Source organism: Pan paniscus, chromosome 10 (assembly GCF_029289425.2).
Source record: "Pan paniscus chromosome 10, NHGRI_mPanPan1-v2.0_pri, whole genome shotgun sequence".
Classification (NCBI taxonomy): domain Eukaryota; kingdom Metazoa; phylum Chordata; class Mammalia; order Primates; family Hominidae; genus Pan; species Pan paniscus.
In genome coordinates this window covers 13,875,979-13,897,761 of record NC_073259.2, presented here as the reverse complement: position 1 = coordinate 13,897,761, position 21,783 = coordinate 13,875,979, and the positions used below count along the sequence as shown (strand labels likewise).

Sequence of the window (21,783 nt, the reverse complement as noted above, 5' to 3'; positions counted from 1 at the left end):
TCACATTACCCAACTTCAAACTATATTACAAGGCTATAGTCACCAAAACAGCATGGTGCTGGTATAAAAATAGGCACATGACCAATGGGACAGAGTAGAGAAGATAGAAATAAAGCCAAATACTTAACACCCAACTGATCTTCGACAAAGTAAACAAAAACAAAGTAGGGAAAGTACACCCTATACAACAAATAGTGCTGGGATCATTGGCAAGCCACATGTAAAAGAATAAAACTGGATCCTCATCTCTCACCTTATACAGAAATCAACATAAGATGGATCAAAGACTTAAATCTAAGGTCTGAAACCATAAACATTCTAGAAGATAACATTGGAAAACGCTTCTACACATTGGCTTAGGCAAACAGTTCATGACCAAGAACCCAAAAGCAAATGCGATAGAAAAAAAGATAAGTAGATGGGACTTAATTAAACTAAAAGCCTCCTGCACAGCATAGGAAATAATCAGCAGAGTAAACAGATCACCCACAGAGTGGGAGAAAATTTTCACAAACTGCATCTGACAAAGGACTAATGTCCAGAATCTACAGGGAACTCTAATCAGCAAGAAAAAAATAATCCCTCAAAAAGTGTGTCAAGGACATTAATAGACAATTCTCAAAAGAAGGTATACAAATGGCCAACATATGAAAAAATGCTCAACATCACTAATTACCAGGGAAATGCAAATCAAACTCACAATGCAATACCACATGTAAAATAAACAAAAATAGGGCCGGGTGCGGTGGCTCACGCCTGTAGTCCCAGCACTTTGGGAGGCCGAGGTGGGCGGATCAGGAGGTCAGGAGTTTGAGACCAGCCTGACCAACATGGTGAAACCGAGTCTCTACGGAAAATAACAAAAGTTAGCCAGGCATGGTGGCTGTTGCCTGTAATCCCAGCTACTCAGGAGACTGAGGCAGGAGAATTGCTTGAACCCAGGAGGCAGAGGTTGCAGTGAGCTGATATCGCACCACTGTACTCCAGCCTGGGTGACAGAGCGAGACTCCATCTCAAAAAAAAAAAAAAAAAAAAAAAAAAAAGCAAAAATTGATGTTGGCACAGACGTGGTGAAAGAGAACACTTTTACACTGATGGTGGGAATGTAAGCTAATACCACCACTATGGAAAGCAGTATGGAGATTCCTTAAAAAACTAAAAGTAGATGTACCATTTGATCCAGCAATCCCACTGCTAGGTATCTACCCAGAGGAAAAGAAGTCATTATATGACAAAGATCCTTTTGCACACATGTTTACAGCAGCAAAATTCACAGTTACAAAACTATAGAACCAGCCCAAATGCCCATCAATCAATTAGTGGATAAAGAAAATGTGTATGTGTGTATATATATATATATACCATATAATAGTACTTAGCCTTAAAAAGGAATGAAATAATGGCATTCATGGCAACCTGGATGGAGTTGCAGACCATTATTCTAAATGAAGTAACTCAGGAATGGAAAACCAAACATTGCATGTTCTCACTCGTAAGTGGGAGCTAAGCTATGATGATGCAAAGGCACAAGAATGAAACAGTGGACTTTGGGGGCTCAGGGGGAAGGTGGGAGGAGTTGAGAGATAAAAGACTATACATTGGGTAAACTGCTTTGGTGATGGGTATGCCAAAATTTCAGAGATCACCACTAAGGAACTTATCCATGTAACAAAATACCACCTGTTCCCTAAAAACTATTGAAATTAAAAATATATATATACAACACATTGTTGTAGTCACTTTCTGTGATAATGAACACTAGATCTTATTCCTTCTATTATATATTTTTATACCCATTTAATCAACTTCTTTTCAAACCCCTTCTATTCCCAGCCTCTGGTAACTATCATCCTACTCTTTATCTCCATATCAATTTTATATAGCTCCAGGGCACACAAGTCCATAACTGTGGTCTCTATCCCTGACCCTACTGACCTGAAACATGGCCCCCGCTTTGATTTCCAGGAGCATAAACCGCTCATATAAGTGAGAACATGCAATAGTTTTCTTTCTGTGCATGGCCTAGTTCACCTAACTTTATGACCTTTAATTCCATCCATTTAGCTGAAACTGACAGGATTTCATTCTTCTTTATGGCTGAATACTATTCTATTGTGCGTATATTTCCATTTTCTTTATCCATTCATCCATTGATTGACACTTAGATTGATTCCATATCTTGGCTATTGTAAATAGTGCTGCAGTAAATATGGGGGTACAGATACCCCGTTGATACACTGATATCCTTTTTTTTGGATATATACCCAGGAGTGGGATTGCTGGATCATATGGTAGATCTGTTCTTAGTTTTTTGAGAAATCTCTGTACTTTTTTTCATAATGGCTGTACTAATTTACATTCCCACCAACAATATACGATAATTTTCTTCTCTTCACATGCTTGCCAGCATTTGTTGTGCTTTGTCTTTTTAATGTGTGAGATGATATCTCACTGTGGTTTTAATTTGCATTTCCATGATTATTAGTGATGTTGAATATTTTTTCATAAACTTGGTGATTTGTATATTCTCTTTTGAGAAATGTCTGTTTATTTTTTGATAGTTTCTTTTGCTGTGCAGAAGCTCTTTCATTTAATTTGATCCCGTTTGTCTATTTTTGCTTTTGTGGAAATTGTGTTTGGCATCTTCATCATGAACTCTTAGCCCATCACTATGTACTGGATGGTATTGCCTAGGTTGTCTTCCAGGGTTTTTATAGTTATGGGTTTTACATTTAAGTCTGTAGGCTATCTTGAGTTAATTTTTGTATATGGGGTAAGGGAGGGGTGTTGTCTCTTCACTCTGTTGATTGTTTTCTTTGATATGCAGAAGGTATTTAATTTAATATAATCCCATTTGTCTGTTTTTGTTGCTTGTACTTTTTAAGTGTTAGCCATACAACCTTTGTTCTGAAGCGTTTCTTCTGTGTTTACTTCTAGTAGTTTTAGAGTTGTGGCTGTTATATTTAAGTCTTTAATCGATTTTGAGTTTATTTGTGTAAGTGATGAGAGATAAAGGTCTAGTTTTATTCTTCTGTGTTTGGATATCTAGTTTTCCTGGCACCATTTAATGAAGAGGGTGTCTTTTATTCAATGTATGTTCTTGACACCTTTCTTGAAAATCAGCTGTAAATATGTGGATTCATTTCTGGGTTCTTTAGTCTGTTTCCTTTGTTTTTGTGTCTGTTTTAATACCAATACACGCCATTTTGGTTACTATAGCTTTGCAATATGTGTATATATATAATATACATATATATATATTTTTTTTTTTTTTTTTTTGAGACAGAGTCTTGCCTTGTCACTCAGGCTGGAGTGCAGTGATGCAATCTCGGCTCATTGCAAGCTCCACCTCCCGGGTTCACGCCATTCTCCTGCCTCAGCCTCGGCTAATTTTTTTGTTTTTGTTTTTTTTTTTAATAGAGACGGGGTTTCACCGTGTTAGGATGGTCTCGATCTCCTGACCTCATGATCCACCCGCCTTGGCCTCCCCAAGTGCTTGGATTAAAGGCGTGAGCCACCACGCCCAGCTGCTTTGCAGTATACCTTTAACTCAGGTAGTGTGAGGCTTCTAGCTTTGTTCTTTTTGCTCAGTATTGCTTTGGCTATTTGGGGTCTTCTGTGATTCCATATGAATTTCAGGGTTTTTTTTTTTTCCTGTTTCTGTGAAGAATATAATTGATAGAGATTATACTGAATCTCTAGATTGCTTCGGGTAGTATGGTCATTTTAACAGTATTAGTAATTCCAACCCATGAGCATGAGATGCTTTTCCATTTGTTTGTGTCTTCTCAATTTATTTTATCAGTGTTTTGTGGTTTTCATTTTAGAGGTTTTTTTTTTTCCCCATCCTTGGTTAAGTTTATTTCTAGGTATTTTATTTTTGTAGCTATTGCAAATAGAATTTCTTCCTTGGTTTCTTTTTTAGCTAGTTTGTTACTGGTATATAGAAACGTTACTGATTTTTGTATGTTGATTTTGTGTCCTGAAGCTTTACTGAATTATACATCTGTTTTTTTAAAAATTTTTTATTTTTTATTTTTTGAGATAGAGTCTCGCTCTGTTTCCCAGGCTGGAGTGCAGTGATGCAATCTTGGCTCACTGCAACCTCCGCCTCTGGGTTTCAAGAGATTCTCCTGCTTCAGCCTCTCAAGTAGCTGGGATTACAGGCATCTACCACCATGCCTGGTTAATTGCATTTTTAATAGAGACAGTATTTCACCATGTTGGCCAGGCTGGTCTCAAACTCCCAACCTCAGGTGATTCGCCCACGTTGGCCTCCCAAAGTGCTGGGATAACAGGCATGAGCTACCATGCCCAGCCTAATTTATCCATTTTAAGAGTTTTTTGGTGGAGTCTTTAGGTTTTTCTGTTTACAAGTATAAGATTATGTCATCTGCAAAGTGAGACAATTTGACTTCCTCTTGTCTAGTTTGGATGCCTTTTATTTCTTTATCTTGTCTGATCACTCTGGCTTGGATGTCCCATACTGTGTTGAATAAGAGTGGTGAAAGTGGGCATCCTTGTCTTGTTCCAGTTCTTAGAGGGAAAGCTTTTCAATTTTTCCCAGTGAGTAGGATGTTAGCTGTAGATTAGTCATATATGCCTTTTCTTATGTTGAAGTGTTCCTTCTATGCCTAATTTGTTGAGAGTTTTCATCATGAAGGAATGGTAAGTTTTACTGAGTGATTTTTCTGCATCTGCTGAGATGATCAGATAGTTTTTGCCTTTCATCTTGTTGATGTGATGTATCACATGCATTGATTTTTTGTATGTTGAGCCATCTTTGCATTCCTGGGATAAATCCCACTTGATCATGGTATATTATCTTTTCCATTCATCATTAGATTTGGCTTGGTAGTATTATGCTGAGAATTTTTCCATCTGTGTTCATTAGGAATATTGGCCTGTAGTTTTCTCTTTCTGTTGTTTCCTTGTCTTGATTGGATATCAGGGTAATGCTGGCCTTATACAATGAGTTAGGAAGAATTCCCTCAATTTTTGGGACTAGTTTGAGAAGAATTGGTGTTGTTTTTCTTTATAAACTGGGTAGAAATCAGCATAAAAGCCTAGTCTAGGGCTTTTCTCTTTGGGGAGACTTTTTGTTACTGATTCAAACCTGCTATTCATTTTGAGTCAGTTCAGGTTTTCTGTTTCTTCCTAGTTCAATCTTGGTAGGCTGTGTATGTCTGGGGATTTATCCCTTTCCTCTAAGTTTTCCAATTTGTTAGGATATGGTTGTTCATAATAGCCTCTAATCATCCTTTTTATTTCTTTGGTAACAGTTGTAATGTCTCCTTTTTCATTTCTGATTGTGTTTATTTGGGTCTCCTTTCTTTCTTTTTCTTTTTCTTTTTCTTTTTTTTTTTTTGGTTAACCTCACTAGTGGTTTATCAATTTTGTTTAACTTTTCAAAAAAACAACTTTTATCTTGTTGATTCTTTGCATTTCTTGTTTGTCTCTGTTGCATTTGTTTCTGTTATTTTTTTTTCTTTCTAACAATTGTGTGTTTGGTTTGTTCTTGCTTTTTGAGTTCCTTGAGGTGCATCATTAGGTTGTTTATTTGAGATCTTTCTACTTTTCTGGTGTAGGCATTTATTGCTATAAACCTTCCTCCTACTACTTCTTTTGCTGTATCCCATAGGTTTTGCATGATGTGTTTCCATTTTCTGTTTAAAAAAATTTTTTGATTTCCATCTTAATTTCTTCATTGACCCAATGATCATTCAATAGCACATTTAATGTCCATGTATTTATACAGTTTCCAAATTTCTTGTTATTGATTTCAAGTTTTATTCCATTGTGATCTGAGAAGATACTTGATATGATTTTAATGTTTAAAATTTTGTTGAGCCTTGTTTTGTGTCCTAACATATGGTCTATCCTGGAGAATGTTCCATGTGTTGATGAGATGATTGTGTATTCTGCTGCTGCTGGATGAAATATTCTGAAAATATCTGTTACGTTCATTTGGTCTAAAGTGCAGCTTAAGTCTAATGTTTCTTTGTTGATTTTATGTCTAGATGAACTGTCTAATGCTGACTGTAGGATATTGAAGTTCTCAACTATCATTGTATTGGACTCTATCTCTCCCTGTAGATTTAATAATATTTGCTATGTGTGTCTGGATGCGCTTGTGTTGGTTGCCTGCATATTTAGAATTGTTATTTTTTGTTGCTGTATTTATCCCTTTATTACCATATAATGACCTTCTTTGTACTTTTTACAGTTTTTGACTTAAAGTCTGTTTTATCTGATGCAAGTTTAGCTACTCCTGATTACTTTTGATTTCTGTTTGTGTGGCATATCTTTCAATCCCTTCACTTTCAGTCTGTGTGTGTCTTTACAAGTGAAGTGAGTTTCTTGTAGAAGTTGTTGGGTCATTTTTTATCCATTAAGCCTGTCTCTATCTTTTAGGTAGCTAATTTAACACATATTAGAAGTTATTATTGATAGGTGAGGACTTATTCCTGTCATTTCATTCATTGTTTTCTGGTTATTTTGTATATCCTTTTGATTTGGTTTGACTGTGTCCCCACTCAGATGGGGATCATCTTGAATTCCCATGTGTTGTGGGAGGGACCCAGTGGGAAGTAGTTGAATCATGGGGGCAGGTATTTTCCATGCTATTCTTTTGATAGTGAGTAAGTCTCATGAGATCTGATGGTTTTAAAAGGAGGAGTTTCCGTGCTCAAGCTCTCTCTTTGCCTGCTGCCATCCCTGTAAGATGTGACTTGTCTCTCCTTGACTTCCGCAATGATTTTGAAGCCTCCCCAGCAACGTAGAACTGTAAGTCCATTAAACCTCTTTCTTTTGTAAATTTCCCAGTCTTGTATGTGTCTTTACCAGCTGTGTGAGAATGGACTAATACAGTAAATTGGTACCAGAAGTGGGGTGTTCCTAAAAGATACCTGAATATGTGGAAGTGATTTTGGAACTGGGAAACAGGCAGAGGTTGGAGGGCTCAGAAGGAGACAGGAAAATGTGGGAAAATTTGGAAGAGATTTCCTAGAGACTTGCCCAAAATGCTGATGGTTATATGGACAATAAAGTCTAGGCTGAGGTGGTCTCAGATGGAAATGAGGAACTTGCCGGGAACTGGCACAAAAGTGACTCCTGTTTTGTTTTAGCAAAGAGACTGGTGGCATTTTGCCCCTGCTGTAGAGATTTGTGGAATTTTGAACTTGAGAGAGATGATTTAGGTTATCTGGTAGAAGAAATTTCTAAGCAGCAAAGCATTCAAGAGATGTCTTGGTGGTGTTAAAGGCCCTCAGTTTTATAAGGGAAGCAGAGCATAAAAGTTTGGAAGATTTGCAGCCTGACAATGCAATAGAAAAGAAAATCCCATTTTCTCAAGAAAAATTCGATCTGGCTGCAGAAGTTTGTTTAAGTAACGAGGAGTCAAATGTGAATCTCCAAGACAATGGGGAAAATGTCTCCAGGGCATGTCACAGAACTTCATGGCAGCCCCTCCCATCAAAGGCCCAGAGGCCTAGGACGAAAAGATGGTTTTGTGGACTGGACCCAGGGCCCCCCTGCTGTGAGCAGCCTCAGGTGCCTGAGTCTTAGCCACTCCAGCTGCAGATAAAAGGAGCCAAGGTACAATGTGCGCTGTGGCTTCAGAGGGTGCAAGCCCCAAACCTTAGCAGCTTCCACATAGTGTTGAGCCTATGGCTGCACAGAAGTCAAAAATCGAGGTTTCGGAACTGCTGCCTAGACTTCAGAAGGTGTATGGAAATGCCTATTTGTCCAGGCAGGAGTTTGCTGCAGGGGCAGGGCACTCATGGAGAACCTCTACTAGGGCAGTGCAGAAGGGAAATGTGGGGTCGGAGCCCCGACATAGAGTCCCTACTGCAGCGCCACCTAGTGGAGCTGTGAGAAGAGGGCCACCATCCTCCAGACCCCAGAATGGTGGATTCACTGACAGCTTGCACTGTGTGCCTGGAAAAGCTGCAGACACTCAATGCCAACCCATGAAAGAGCCAGGAGGGGGTTTATACACACAAAGCCACAGGAGTGGAGCTGTGGCCTTTTTTCTCCCAAGGCCATGGGAGCCCACCTCTTTCATCGGCATGACCTGCATGTGAGACATGGAGTCAAAGGAGATCATTTTGGAGCTTTGAGATCTGACTGCCCCACTGGATTTTGGGCTTGCATGGGGCCTGTAGCCCCTTTGTTTTGGCAATTTTTTCCCATTTGGAATGACTGTGTTTACCCAATGCCTATACCCCCATTGTATCTAGGAAGTAACTAACTTGTTTTTGATTTTACATGCTCATAGGCGGAAGGGATTTGTCTTGTCTCACATGAGACTTTGGACTGTGGACTTTTGAGTTAATGCTGAACTTAGTTAAGACTTTAGGGGACTGTTGGGAAGGCATAATTTGTTTCGAAATGACATTTGGCAAGGTCCAGGGGCAGAATGATATGCTTTGGTTGTGTTCCCACCCAAATCTCATCTTGAATTCCCACATGTTGTGGGAGGGACCTGGTGGGAAGTAATTGAGTCACGGGGGCAGGTCTTTCCCATGTTGTTCTCGTGATAGTGAATACATGTCACAAGGTCTGATGGTTTTAAAAAGGGTAGTTTCCCTGCAGAAGCTCTCTCTTTGCCTGCTGCCATCCAGGTGAGACATGACTTGCTTTTTCTTGCCTTCCAACATGATTTTGAGGCTTCCTCGGCTACGTGGAAATGTAAGTCCATTAAACCTCTTTCTTTTGTAAATTGCTCAGTCTCAGTCAGGTATGTCTTTATCAGCAGTGTGAAAACAGACTAATACACCTTTGTTCCTTTTTTCTCTCATTATTTATTGTTGCAGTTTGGTGGTTTTCTTTAATGGTGATGTTTGAATCCTTTCTCCTTTGTGTGTCTGTGCTACCATGAGTTTTATACTTTCATGTATTTTCATGATGGTAGATATTGTTCTTTTTCTTCCCAGTGTAGGACTCCCTTAAGCATTTTTTGTAGGACCACAACAAACAAGACACAAACAAACAGTCTTTTGTTTATCTCGGAAATATTTTTTCTCTTTTTTAAGCAATGCAGTCTCACTCTGTCACCCAGGCTGGAGTACAGTGTCATGATCATAGCTCACTGCAGCCTTGAACTCCTGGGCTCAAATGATCCTCCTGCCTCAGCCTTCTGAGTCTCTGGAATTGCAGATGTGAGAAACTGTGCCAGTCTTCTTCATTTGTGAAGGATAGCTTTGCTGGGTATAGCATTTTTGCCTTACCTTTTTTTTTTTTTTTTTAATTTGTAGTATACATCCCCTTTTCTCCTAGCCTGAAAGGTTTCTGCTGAGAAATCCCCTGTTAGCCTGATGGAGATTCTCTTATAAGTGACTTGATGCTTTTCTCTTGCTGTTTTTAGCATTTTCTCTTTGTCTTTTGACAATTTTACCATAATGTGCCTTGGAGAAGACCTTTTTGAGTTGTATTTATTTGGTAATCTTTGAGCTTCCTGTATTTGGAAGCTTTCAGGAAGTTTTCAGTTATTATTTTATTAAATAGGTTTTCTATGCCTTTACCCATCTCATCTCCATCCAGAACTCCCAGAATTTCAGTTTTTGGTCACATATGTGTCCCATATGTCATGTAGCCTTGCTTCATTCTTTTTTCTTTCTTTTTGTCTGACTGGATTATTTTAAAAGACTAGTCTTCAGGTTCAGAAATTCTTTGTTTTGCTTGATCTAGTCTATTGTTAAAGCTGTCAATTATCTTTTGTATTTCTTTCAATGATTTCATCTCCTCCAGGATTTGTGTTTGGTTCTTTGTTATGCTGTCTATCCCTGTTGAATTTCTCATTTAGATCATGAATTATTTTCCTGATATTTTTGTATTCATTATCTGTGCTCTCTTATATCTCCCTGAGTTTCTTTAATATCATTATTCTGAATTTTTTTCAGGCATTTAATAGATTTTCTTTTCATTGGAATCTGTTGCTGGAGAATTATTGTGCTTCTTTGGAGATGTTATGTTTCCTTTTTAATATTTCTTGCATCCTTATGTGACTATCTGTGCCTCTGACATAGCAGTCACTTCTTCCAATTTTCTGGGTTGGCTTTTATATGGGAAAGACCTTTTCTTATAGCTGTATCTACAGTGTTCATTGGATATCACACTTTGGCTTTGATTCTGGGTGGGTACAGTGTTATAGTCTGCATATGATTTCTTCAGCTGTAATTGGCATGAGTGGTGTCTGTGAGTTATTCAGTGGCTTAGACAGCAGTTTTTTTGTTTGTGTGTTTGTGGTTGAGATGGAGTCTAGCTCTCTCACCAGGCTGGAGTGCAGTGACACAATGTAAGCTCACTGCAACCTCTGCCTCCAGGTTCAAGCGATTCTCCTGCTTCAGCCTCCTGAGTAGCTGGGACTACAGGCACGTGCCACCAGGCCCAGCTAATTTTTGTATTTTTAGTAGAGACGGGGTTTCACCATGTTGGCCAGGCTGGTCTCGAACTCCTGACCTCGTGATTTCCTGCCTCAGCCTCTCAAAGTGCTGGGATTACAGGTGTGAGCCACTGCACCCAGCCAGACTGCAGTTGTTATTGGAGGCTGTGGTGAGGCTTTGCTGAGGATGGGGATGCCTGGAAGTCTTGTCCTTCAGCATCAGTGGTAGTGGTGGTAGACCAGGTGTGTCAATACTAGGGACCATGGGCAGTGTATGTGGGCACTGATGATAGCCTGTCTGCATTGGCCAATCCCTGGGCCTCCAGGTGGCTTCTTTGGTTGCTGGCAGTGGCAGCACTGGGCCAGGTGGGCAGGTGCGCCACTGGGCTCCTGGGTGGTGTGTGTGGCAGGCTGATCTCTAGTTCTCCAGGTGACGTGTGCAGGTTCTGGTGGTGGGTAGGCAGGTGTTTCCTCAGGCCTCTAAGTAGTAAGTGTGAGCGCTAGCTCTGGAGGCAGTGTGAGTCAGTCTCCAGGCCCCCAGATGGTACATTCAGGCACCAGCATATTCCTATGCATTTCTAGATAAAAGTATTTTTCAGAAAACCTGAGCATATGTCCTATTAATACAACTTACCCTCATCAGCTCTGCATGAGAAGAAGGGGGATTTCCCTCAGTAGAACAGTCAGAATGGAATCACTGACTTGTTTTGAGCCAGTCACTGGTAAGTGGGGGTAGGCTAAAATGTTAAGCTCAGAATCTAAACCTTAGACTAGGGAATGGCAAACTTTTTCCATAAAGAAGCAAACGGTAATATTTTAGGCTTTTGGTCCAGATAACCTCTGTTGCAGTGACGCAGTGGTGCCATCGTAGTCTAAAAGCATATGTAGACAAGGCATAAATGAATGGACCTGCTTTTATTCCAGTAAAACTTAATTTATACAAACAGTCAGAGGGCCAGATGTGGCCCTTGGGATATAGTTTGCCAACCCTGTTTAGACCGGTCACAATTTATTCCCTGGGGCTGGGCCAATTTTTTCTAAAAAAAAAAAAAAAAAAAAAAGTAAGCAACCCGCTGTCAGAATAAAATAGGGTTTCTATTTAAAAAGAAGAAGAGGCTGGGTGTGGTGGCTCATGCCTATAATCCTAGCACTTTGGGAGGGTGAGGCAGGAGGACTGCTTGAGGCCAGGAGTTTGAAACCAACTTGGGCAATATAGTGAGACCCTGTCTCTGCAAAGAATAAAAAAATTAGCCAGGCAAGGTGGCACATGTCTGTAGTCTTAGCTACGTAGGAGGTTGAAGGGGAAGATCAGGGGAGCCCAGGATTTTGAGGTTACTGTGAGCTCTCTCTGTGCCTCTTGTACTCTAGCCTAGGCAAAGAGTAAGACTCCGTTTCAAAAAAAAAAAAAAAAGGTAATTGTTGGTTGGGGTAGGTTGGAGAAGAAAGTATTTCTGAATTTCTGGGTAGGTAACTGGTAGTGTCAGGCCAAAGTAGCTCTACAGTCTTATTCATTATAAATAAAGGCAACTAGAAGATCTCCATCTAGCTATTTAAAATTCGTTAAAATCTACAGAGATAAAGGATGGTGACCCTAGTATCAGTTAGTTATTGTCACAAAATGCTGCATAACCAGTCACTCCAAATCTCAGTGGCTTTATACAACAGTCATTTATTTTCATGGAGTTATGGGCCAGCTGAGGATTGTTTAATCTAGCATGAGCATATCTGGGAAGCTCTACTTTGCTCTTGGTGTCTCTTATCTTCTGCTGGAAGCAGCAGGCTGGCCTGGGCTTGTTCTCATGGTGATAGCAGGAGTGAATGAGTGCAAATGAATGCACACTTTCCAAGTTTTTGGTCATGCAGATTAATATTCCAGTGGCCAAAGCTAGACACATGACTAAACCCAACATTAGGGGCTGGAGAAATATACTTCGATTCTTCAGCGGGAGGAAATGCAGAGACAAATGGCAGAGTCTTGGATACAGGGAGGACATGGATCCATTAATGTACCTTAATCAACAACAACCCTCTAACCACCAATACAATTAAATATTTGTTGAATGCACTTGTGCCTGAATGCTTCTGGCTGCAGCCCAGGCAATGGGGGCCTGACTGGGGAGGGACCATAACAGGGACTCGATGTCCTGCAGGTCTGCGTGTAATTGTGTACGGCCGACTCCACATTGGTCATGGCTGATTTGCTTTGTCCTGCGTCCCCAAGGGGCAACGATTGGCTGATTTTATTTCTGAACAATTTTGACAAAGTTGTTTTCAGGAGCCCAGGAAGCAAATCAATTGTAGATTTGAATTTTGCAGGGGGTCAGAATTGTTGAATATATATATAGTCTTTTACATGCTGATAATTATTTCCATATCACAAAGAAGGCTAGCTATTAGGAGGCTGCTGTTCAATTCCTTTGCCCCGTGAGCTCATGATCTTTGTCTATGTGGGGGGCACTCACTTGTTAGAGATATTTCCCTTCAGAATAACATTAGCCAATATTCTAAATAAATGCAGGAAATTAAATAGTCTTCCCCAGACAGGTACTTTGTCCTTCTAAAGTGAATTACACATTGTAAAATAAAACACAGTCACATTAAAAAATCAAAAGGTCTTCGTGTTAGGTTGGTCTGACATCGGCAAAGATATTTTCCTTCAGAGTAGAAGATCCTTGTAATGCACGATATTGCGTGTGGCAGCCCCACATCTCGTTCCCTTTTTTGTTGTTGTTTTTAACTAAAAGAGTTCACAATTTTATTTTCACATTTCCCAATAGAAATGAAAACTGCATCTTTTTTGGTCCCACTTCTCCCCTCCAAAACTATTCTCTTTGATAGGGCAAGGGGGCAAGTCTTCCTTATGCTGTTAAGAAAACCCGGCATCACAGCAGCATGATCTCCTGGTGAAGGGAGCAGCTAAATATAACTCATATAGGCCGGGCGCAGTGGCTCACACCTGTAATCCCAGCACTTTGGGAGGCTGAGGCGAGCGGGTCACGAGGTCAGGAGATTGAGACCATCCTGGCCATCATGGTGAAACCCTGTCTCTACTAAAATAAAAAAAAATTAGTCGGGCAGGGTGCGCACGCCTGTAGTACTAGCTACTCAGGAGGCTGAGGCAGAGGAATCGCTTGAACCCGGGAGGTGGAGGTTGCAGTGAGCCGAGATTGTGCCACTGCACTCCAGCCTGTGATACAGATTCTATCTCAAAAAAAGTAGATTATCAGTGCTTAGTGGGAGAAGGAAATGGCAGGTACCTGCTCATAGATACAGGGTTTCTTTTGGGGTGATGAAAATGTTTTAAAATTGATCATGATGGTGGTTGCCGAGCTCTGTGAATGCACTGAAACCATTGATTTGTTTACTTTAAATTGGCAAATCATACGGTACCTGAATTATATTTTAATAGTTATATTAAAAAAGTAAAATCTTCCTTGAAGAGATGACACTTAAGGAGAGGCCTAGTGGGTGGGATGAGTTCACTATGTGGAGAAATGAGGAACAGCATTTCAGGGTGAGGAACAGCATAGTAAAGTCCCTGAAGTTGATAGGCATAGAGCAGATTTAAGGGACTGTTTTTTTTTTGAGACGGACTTTCACTCTTGACGCCCAGGCTTGGGTGGAGTGGTGCGATCCTGGCTCACTGCAACCTCTGCTTCCCGAGTTCAAGCGATTTTCCTGCCTCAGTCTCCCAAGTAGCTAGGATTACAGGTGCCGTCCACCACACGTGGCTAATTTTGGGATATTTAGTAGAGATGGGATTCCACCATGTTGACCAGGCTGTTCTCGATCTCCTGATCTCAGGTCATCCACCTGCCTCAGCTTCCCAAAGTGCTGGGATTATAGGCGTGAGCCACTGCGCTCAGCCCGATTTAAGGGACTTTCAAGAAGTTTCTGTGGCTGAAGCCTGTAGGGCAAGCGAGAGAATCAGGAAATGAGGCTGGAGAAAGAGAGGGGCTAGGTCATGGAGGGTCTCACATTAGGGTGTGGAAACTTCACATGAGTGGTCCCACCTTGGGCATCCCACGTAACTACTCTCTGTCCCAGCTTCCCCACTGGTGAAATAAAGGGCTGATGTAGGCATGGACTGAGATAGTGTGTGCTCAGAAAAGGTGACCTTTTATCATTGTTTTTGTTTTGTTTTGTTTTGTTTTTTCGAGATGGAATCTCATTCTGTCGCCCAGGCAGGAGTGCAGTGGCGCGATCTCGGCTCACTGCAAGCTCCACCTCCCGGGTTCACGCCATTCTCCTGCCTCAGCCTCCGGAGTAGCTGGGACTACAGGCGCCCGCCACCACGCGTGGCTAATTTTTTTGTATTTTTAGTAGAGACGGGGTTTCACCGTGTTAGGGAGAATGGTCTGGATCTCCTAACGTCGTGATCCGACCGCCTCGGCCTCCCAAAGTGCTGGGATTACAGGCATGAGACCCCGCGCCCGGCCGAGCTTTTATCATTGTTAACCCACACAGCAGAGGGAGCCATTGAAAGTTGAGTGATCTGTTTGGATGCACCTTCTGAAGTGATTGCTTTGGTCCCTGTGAGGAATGCAGATAGTCACAGGGCCAGGGAAAAGCAGAGGCCAGTCTGGAGGCATTTGCAGTCAAACAGCTGGAGGTGATGGTGGCTTGGTTTATGGTGGTGTCAGGAGAGTGGCTGAGCAGTGAAGGATATGAGAGATTTAGGAGGTAAAACCTACGTGACTTGGTCACTGAATGTGAGTTGTGTGGGCTGGAGGGAAGGTAAGAAAGAATGAGAAGAAAAACATGCGCAGGTGGGCCCTCCAGCCTAAGGTTACTTGAGGTCCCTTTGTGAAGAGGGATGTTTGTGTTGATGATGAAGATGTCTAGACTTTGAAAGGCCATTTGCAGGCCTTTTTTTTCTTTTTTAACAGCCAGCAACTCCTCCTTCCCTGTGCCCTAAATATATGAATGTTTTTTGACCTAATTTATCACAGAGGGATGGACGTTCATTTGCTTTAATGAGAAATGCGGAATGCCATTAAGAAAGCATATTAAATTAATCTGGATTGCTGGGAGGGAGTTAAATCTGTTTAGATGTGCACCAGTGTTACTATAATAGTTTGGTCTCAACCCGTTTCTGGCCTGTGGCTGCAGGAGGTTGACTCCCAGCTTGCTTTCATTTGAAAGATCCCAGCAACAAGCACATTTGGCATTTCTAGCCAAATCCACTTTGTGCAGCGAAGGAAAAGTTGAGGAGTGCCTCTGTTGTTTTTCCCCAAATCATTAGGCAGAAATGTGGCTGGGAGCTTCATTGCTGATTTTTTCAGTTTTAATATTGCTGTGGAAAGCCTGTACCAACACTCAGCCATGTTATTAATCCACAGCTCCAGTCTAGGCTGTGATTTGTTTTTCCTTTGAGTGACACAACCTTATTTTCCATTAAGACTCAATGCAAATAGACACTCATGCACCATCACCATCACTCCCCATGATTGGTGGAGGGAAGTCAATGGAGTGATTCTAGTTTGGTGTTCATATCGGAGGGTTTTATTTATTTATTTTGAGACGGAATCTCTCTCTGTCACCAGGCTGGAGTGCAGTGTCGCGCTCTCGGCTCACTGCAACCTCTGACTCCCTGGTTCAAGCGATTCTCCTGCCTCAGCCTCCCGAGTAGCTGGGCTTACAGGCATGTGCCACCACGCCCGGCTAATTTATTGTATTATTAGTATAGACGGGGTTTCACCGTGTTAGCCAGGATGGTCTTGATCTCCTGACCTCGTGATCCGTCCGCCTCGGCCTCCCAAAGTGCTAAGATTATAGGCGTGAGCCACTGCGCCTGGCCTGGAGTTGTTTTTAAAAGCACATTTCTCTGAAATTAACTCCGGGGTGTCCCACTGTGACTAGGGCAAAGGTTTGGGTTTTCTGGAGGTGGAAAGTCAAACTTCAAATAGAATTTGGAGGCTGCCCCTGTGGTTCATGCCTGTAATCCCAGTACTTTGGGAGGCTGAGGTGGGTGGATCATTTGAGGGCAGAAGTTCGAGAACAACCTGGGCAACATGATGAGGCCTCGTTTCTACTAAAAATACAAAAATTAGCTAGGTGTGGTGGTACATGCCTGTAATCCCAGCTACTTAGGAGGCTGAGGCAGGAGTTGTTGCTTGAACCTGGGAGGCAGAGATGTCCTGTGTCCAAATCCCATGAGGCGTATCGGCTGGCTGAAGATAAAATCGGTCACGCTGTGTTGAGATTGGGGTTGCTGTTATCATACCTCATCCCCACCTCTGCTAGGCATCCACAAATAGTCATCTTCAATGAGACATCCCTCCTGCCCCTGGCTGCCTTATTTCATCTGCACCCAACCATATCCATTGCTAGTCAGTGGGTCTCAACCTTGGCTGCACCTTGGAATCTCCTGGGGAGATGAGACAATACCAAGACTCTCTCTCACTTAGCATGATGTTTCCAAGGTTCATCCACATGTAGTAGGCACCAATACTTTCACTGTATGGATACAGCACATTTTGTTTATTCATTCATCAACCAAATGGCCATCTTGGTTCTTGCTACCTTTTGGTTATATATATTACATGATTCCATTTATGTGAAAGGTCCAGAATAGGCAAATCTGTAGAGGCAGAAAGCAGGTAAGTGGTTGCCAGGAACTGGGGGAAAGGGGAGGGGATGGAGAGTGCTTGATTGGATACAGGGTTATTTTTTTGGGGGGCTGGGGGTATTAATGAAAATGTTTTGGAACTAGACAGAGGTGATGATTGCTTAACATTGTGAATGTATTTAATGATACTGAAGTGTATGGTTTCATACAGGGACTTGTGTGTTATGTGAATTTTGCCTCATTAAAAATATACTGCTAGGAGCAATGGCTCATGCCTGTAATCCCAGCACTTTGGGAGGCCAAGGCGGGCGGATCACCTGAGGCTGGGAGTTGGAGACCTGCCTGGCCAACATGGTGAAACCCTATCTCTATTAAAAATACATAAATTATCCCTTCACATCTTTGGGGGGTAATTTTTACAATGCAGTCTAACAACCAGCTGCCTCAAAATGAACTGGGATCCCTCGTAACCAGGTAGCTCCCTGATCTCCAACTCTCACCTGCCAAGTCAGAATCTTGCGGGTGGGGTCGAGGACTGTACATATTGAAACAGGCAGTAACCTGGGAACTGTTTCTGAACACCCCTATGTTTCCCCTGTGTTTGCTCTTTCCTTTCACGTTTGGACCCCTTTGTGTGCTGACCACTGGGCTGTTTCACGTAGACATAACACAAATAAGACAGGCCAGGTGCAGTGGCTCATGCCTGTAATCCCAGCACTTTGGGATGCCGAGGTAAGTGAATCACTTGAGGCCAGGAGTTCAAGATCTGTCTGGCCAACATGACGAAACCCCATCTCTACCAAAAATATGAAATTAGCTGGGTGTGGTGATGTACACCTTTGATCCCAACTACTCAGGAGACTGAGGCTGGAGAATCCCTTGAGCCCAGGAGGCAGAGACTGCAGTGAGCCGAGATCCCACCATTGCACTCCAGCCTGGGTGACAGTGACAGTCTTAAAAAAAAAAAAAAGACAAAGATAGTCCTTCCTTTATGGAGCTCTCAGTAAAACAAGAAAGCTCACGATGTCCTGGCATTTGTCAGAAATACATTTGGTATATGTAGCTGGGGTCACATGCTTGACATGCCTATTGAAAGCTTCTGGGTAGGAAGAGAACAATCATCACAGCATCACAGCCTGGCATAACTGTCTCCCAGGACAGGTCTCCCTGGGGAGACTGAGACCACACCTCTGAAATCAGAGCTCAAATCCAGGTTCTACATTTCACTCAGTAATGTACATGATGTAGGACAGTTTTTATATTAGTTATCTATTGCTGTGCAACAATATTACTGCAAACTTTGTGGCTTGAGACAGCAGAGAGTTATCACTGCATGGTTTCTGTGGGTCAGGAATCCAGGCGTGACTCACCTGGGTTCAGTGCAAGGCTGCAGCCATAGTGTCAGCCAGGGCTCAGTTCTCATCTGGAGGCTTGACTGGTGATTGGTCTGCTTCCAGGCTCATCTGGTTGTTGGCAGCATTCAGTTCCTTGCAGGCTGCTGGACTCAGGGCCCCAGTTTCTTGCTAACCTCAGCTTCTTGCCACATGGGCCTCTCCATCTGGCCGCTCATGACATGGCAGCTCACATCTTCAAAGCCAGCAAGACAGACAGCCTCCTAGCCAGACAACTTAACATCCTATCTAACATAATCACTACATCCCATCACCTCTGCCATATTCTCTAGGTTATAAGAAAGTCATAGGTCCCTTTGTCAGATGAGTAGATTGCAAAAATTTTCTCCCATTCTGTAGGTTACCTGTTCACTCTGATGGTAGTTTCTTTTGCTGTGCAGAAGCTCTTTAGTTTAATTAGATCCCATTTGTCAATTTTGGCTTTTGTTGCCATTGCTTTTGGTGTTTTAGACATGAAGTCCTTGCCCATGCCTATGTCCTGAAAGGCATTGCTGAGGTTTTCTTCTAGGGATTTTATGGTTTTAGGTCTAACATTTAAGTCTTTAATCCATCTTGAATTAATTTTTGTATAAGGTGTAAGGAAGGGATCCAGTTTCAGCTTTCTCCATATGGCTAGCCAGTTTTCCCAGCACCATTTATTAAATAGGGAATCCTTCCCCCATTTCTTTTTTTTGTAAGGTTTGTCAAAGATCAGATAGTTGTAGATGTGTGACATTATTTCTGAGGGCTCTGTTCTGTTCCATTAGTCTGTATCTCTGTTTTTGTACCAGTACCATGCTGTTTTGGTTACCGTAGACTTGTAGTATAGTTTGAAGTCAGGTAGTGTGATGCCTCTAGCTTTGTTCTTTTGGCTTAGGATTGACTTCGCAATGTGGGCTCTTTTTTGGTTCCATATGAACTTTAAAGTAGTTTTTTCCAATTCTGTGAAGAAAGTCATTGGTAACTTGATGGGGATGGCATTGAATCTATAAATTACCTTGGGCAGTATGGCCATTATCATGATATTGATTCCTCCTAGCCATGAGCATGGAATGTTCTTCCATTTGTTTGTATCTTCTTTTATTTCATTGAGCAGTGGTTTGTAGTTCTCCTTGAAGAAGTCCTTCATGTCCCTTGTAAGTTAGATTCCTAGGTATTTTATTCTCTTTCAAGCAATTGTGAATGGGAGTTCACTCATGATTTAGCTGTTTGTCTGTTATTGGTGTACAAGAATGCTTGTGATTTTTGCACATTGATTTTGTATCCTGAAACTTTGCTGAATTTTGGTATTTTTAGTAGAGATGGGGTTTGCTGAATGCAGCCCCCAGTCACATACTCCCTGCTTGGTCAATAGATCAAGACCCACTCATGTGGACACTCTTAGAATTGTGAGCCCTTAAAAGGGACAGGAATTGCTCACTTGAGGAGGTGGGTTGTTAGAGACATGCGCCACCATGCCCAGGTAATTTTTTTATTTTTAGTAGAGACGGGGTTTCACCATGTTTGTTGGCCAGGATAGTCTCGATCTCTTGACCTTGTGATCCACCCACCTCGGCCTCCCAAAGTGCTGGGATTACAGGCGTGAGCCACTGCACCCAGCCCAGAGAAGGCTTTTCATACTTGCTTCACAGCCTCCTGCATCCTACCCCAGCACCAGGTACTTACCACCTGTGGGCTGCACTCATCTGTGATCAACTCTCCCGAGGCCTGCTGTTCCTCAAGAAAGGAAGTTGTAATGGGCAGAGTTCCAAGACAGCACCCAAGAGACCCACTCCCTTATATCTGCTCCCTGTATCATCTCCTCTTCTTGAGTGTGTGCAGAGCTTGTGATTTGGCCGAGAGGAAGGGATTTTGCAAATGTGATTATGGTCACACTTGCTTTGTTAAGCACATTTGCTCAGCTGACTTTGAGTTCATCCAAAGCAGGATGATCTTAGGTGGGCCAGACCTAATCAGGTGAATCTTTTAAAGGTGAAGTTTCAGAGATTGAACCCTTAGCCTCCAAGGAGACACAAATGGCCATGCTGTGAGTTGTCTTTGGAGGTGGCAGCTCTAGGAGTTGAGGGCCTTCATTCAACAATTGAATAAGCTTGGAAGAAGACACTGAGCATCCAATGAGACCCCAGCTCCAACTGACACTCTGGTTGCCGTATTATGACCCTGAATAGAAGACCCAGTTAAACCCTGCCCAGACCCTTGGCTCATGAAAACAAATAATAACTAGGTGGTGTTTTAAGCTGCTCAGTTTGCACTGGTAAATCCACCAATAGGAAAGTAGTATAGAAGTTAAATGGGCCGGACATGGTGGCTCATGCCTGTAATCCCAACACTTTGGGAGGGTAAGGTGGGTGGATCACAAGGGCAAGAGATGGAGACCATCCTGGCCAACATGGTGAAACCCCGTCTCTACTAAAAATATAAAAATTAGCCAGGCATGGTGGCATGCACCTGAAGTCCCAGCTACTCAGGAGGCTGAGGCAGGAGAATCACTTGAACCCAGGAGGTGGAGGTTGCAGTGACCCGGGACCATGCCACTGCACTCCAACCTGGGCAACAGAGAGAGACTCCATCTCAAAAAAAAAAAAAAATTTAAACGAATACTTTTGACAGTTGATGGAAGTTACTTTCATTCCCTCTTACTTAGTCATCTTTATCTTAGCCCTGAAAGAGGGATGCTTTAACCCCATTTGTAACAAGTGAGTCTGAGGTCCAGGAAAGTGATAGAATTTAGCCAAGTCCACCTTGCCACCTGGTGGCCCCAGCTAGAACTCAGCCCCAAGTCCATATACCTAAAGTCATTACAACATACACTGAAATTTTGCCCCTCTCTCCATGCCTTCTTCTTTAGAAGCCTCTTCCTTCAGGGATAGCTCCCAACCCAGTGTTACAAGGTACTGAACTCTGATTTTCACAAAATATAGTAACTACCCCCCAAAATTAATAATAGTATTTTTGAGCCGGGCACGGTGGTTCATGCCTGTAATCCCAACACTTTGGGAGGCTGAGGTGGGCGGATCATGAGGTCAAGAGATCGAGAGCATCCTGGACAACACAGTGAAACCCCGTCTCTACTAAAAATACAAAAATTAGCTGTGAGTGGTGGCAGGCATCTGTAATCCCAGCTACTCGGGAGGCTGAGGCAGGAGAATCGCTTGAACCCAGGAGGCAGAGTTTGCAGTGAGCTGAGATTGCACCACTGCACTCCAGCCTGGGAACAGAGCAAGACTCTGTTTCAAAAAAAAAAAACAAACTATTTTTGAGTCCTTATGTGTCAACCACTGGGCTATCCCAACACCAATAGATATTATGATTATGATTAGTTTTTCCATTTTATTGATGAGGAAACCAACACATAGAAACGTAAAGGAACTTGCCAAAGGTGACGGTCACACAGCCAAAGAACTGTAGAAGCAGCACAGGCATCCCAGCAAACTCAC

General features: G+C 42.3%; 1 protein-coding gene across 1 annotated transcript in view; it reads left to right on the top strand.

Annotated features, from left to right (window-relative positions):
- Nucleotides 1–21,783, top strand: part of LOC117974825 (translation initiation factor IF-2) — a 91,108-nt gene that overhangs the window by 36,655 nt on the left and 32,670 nt on the right.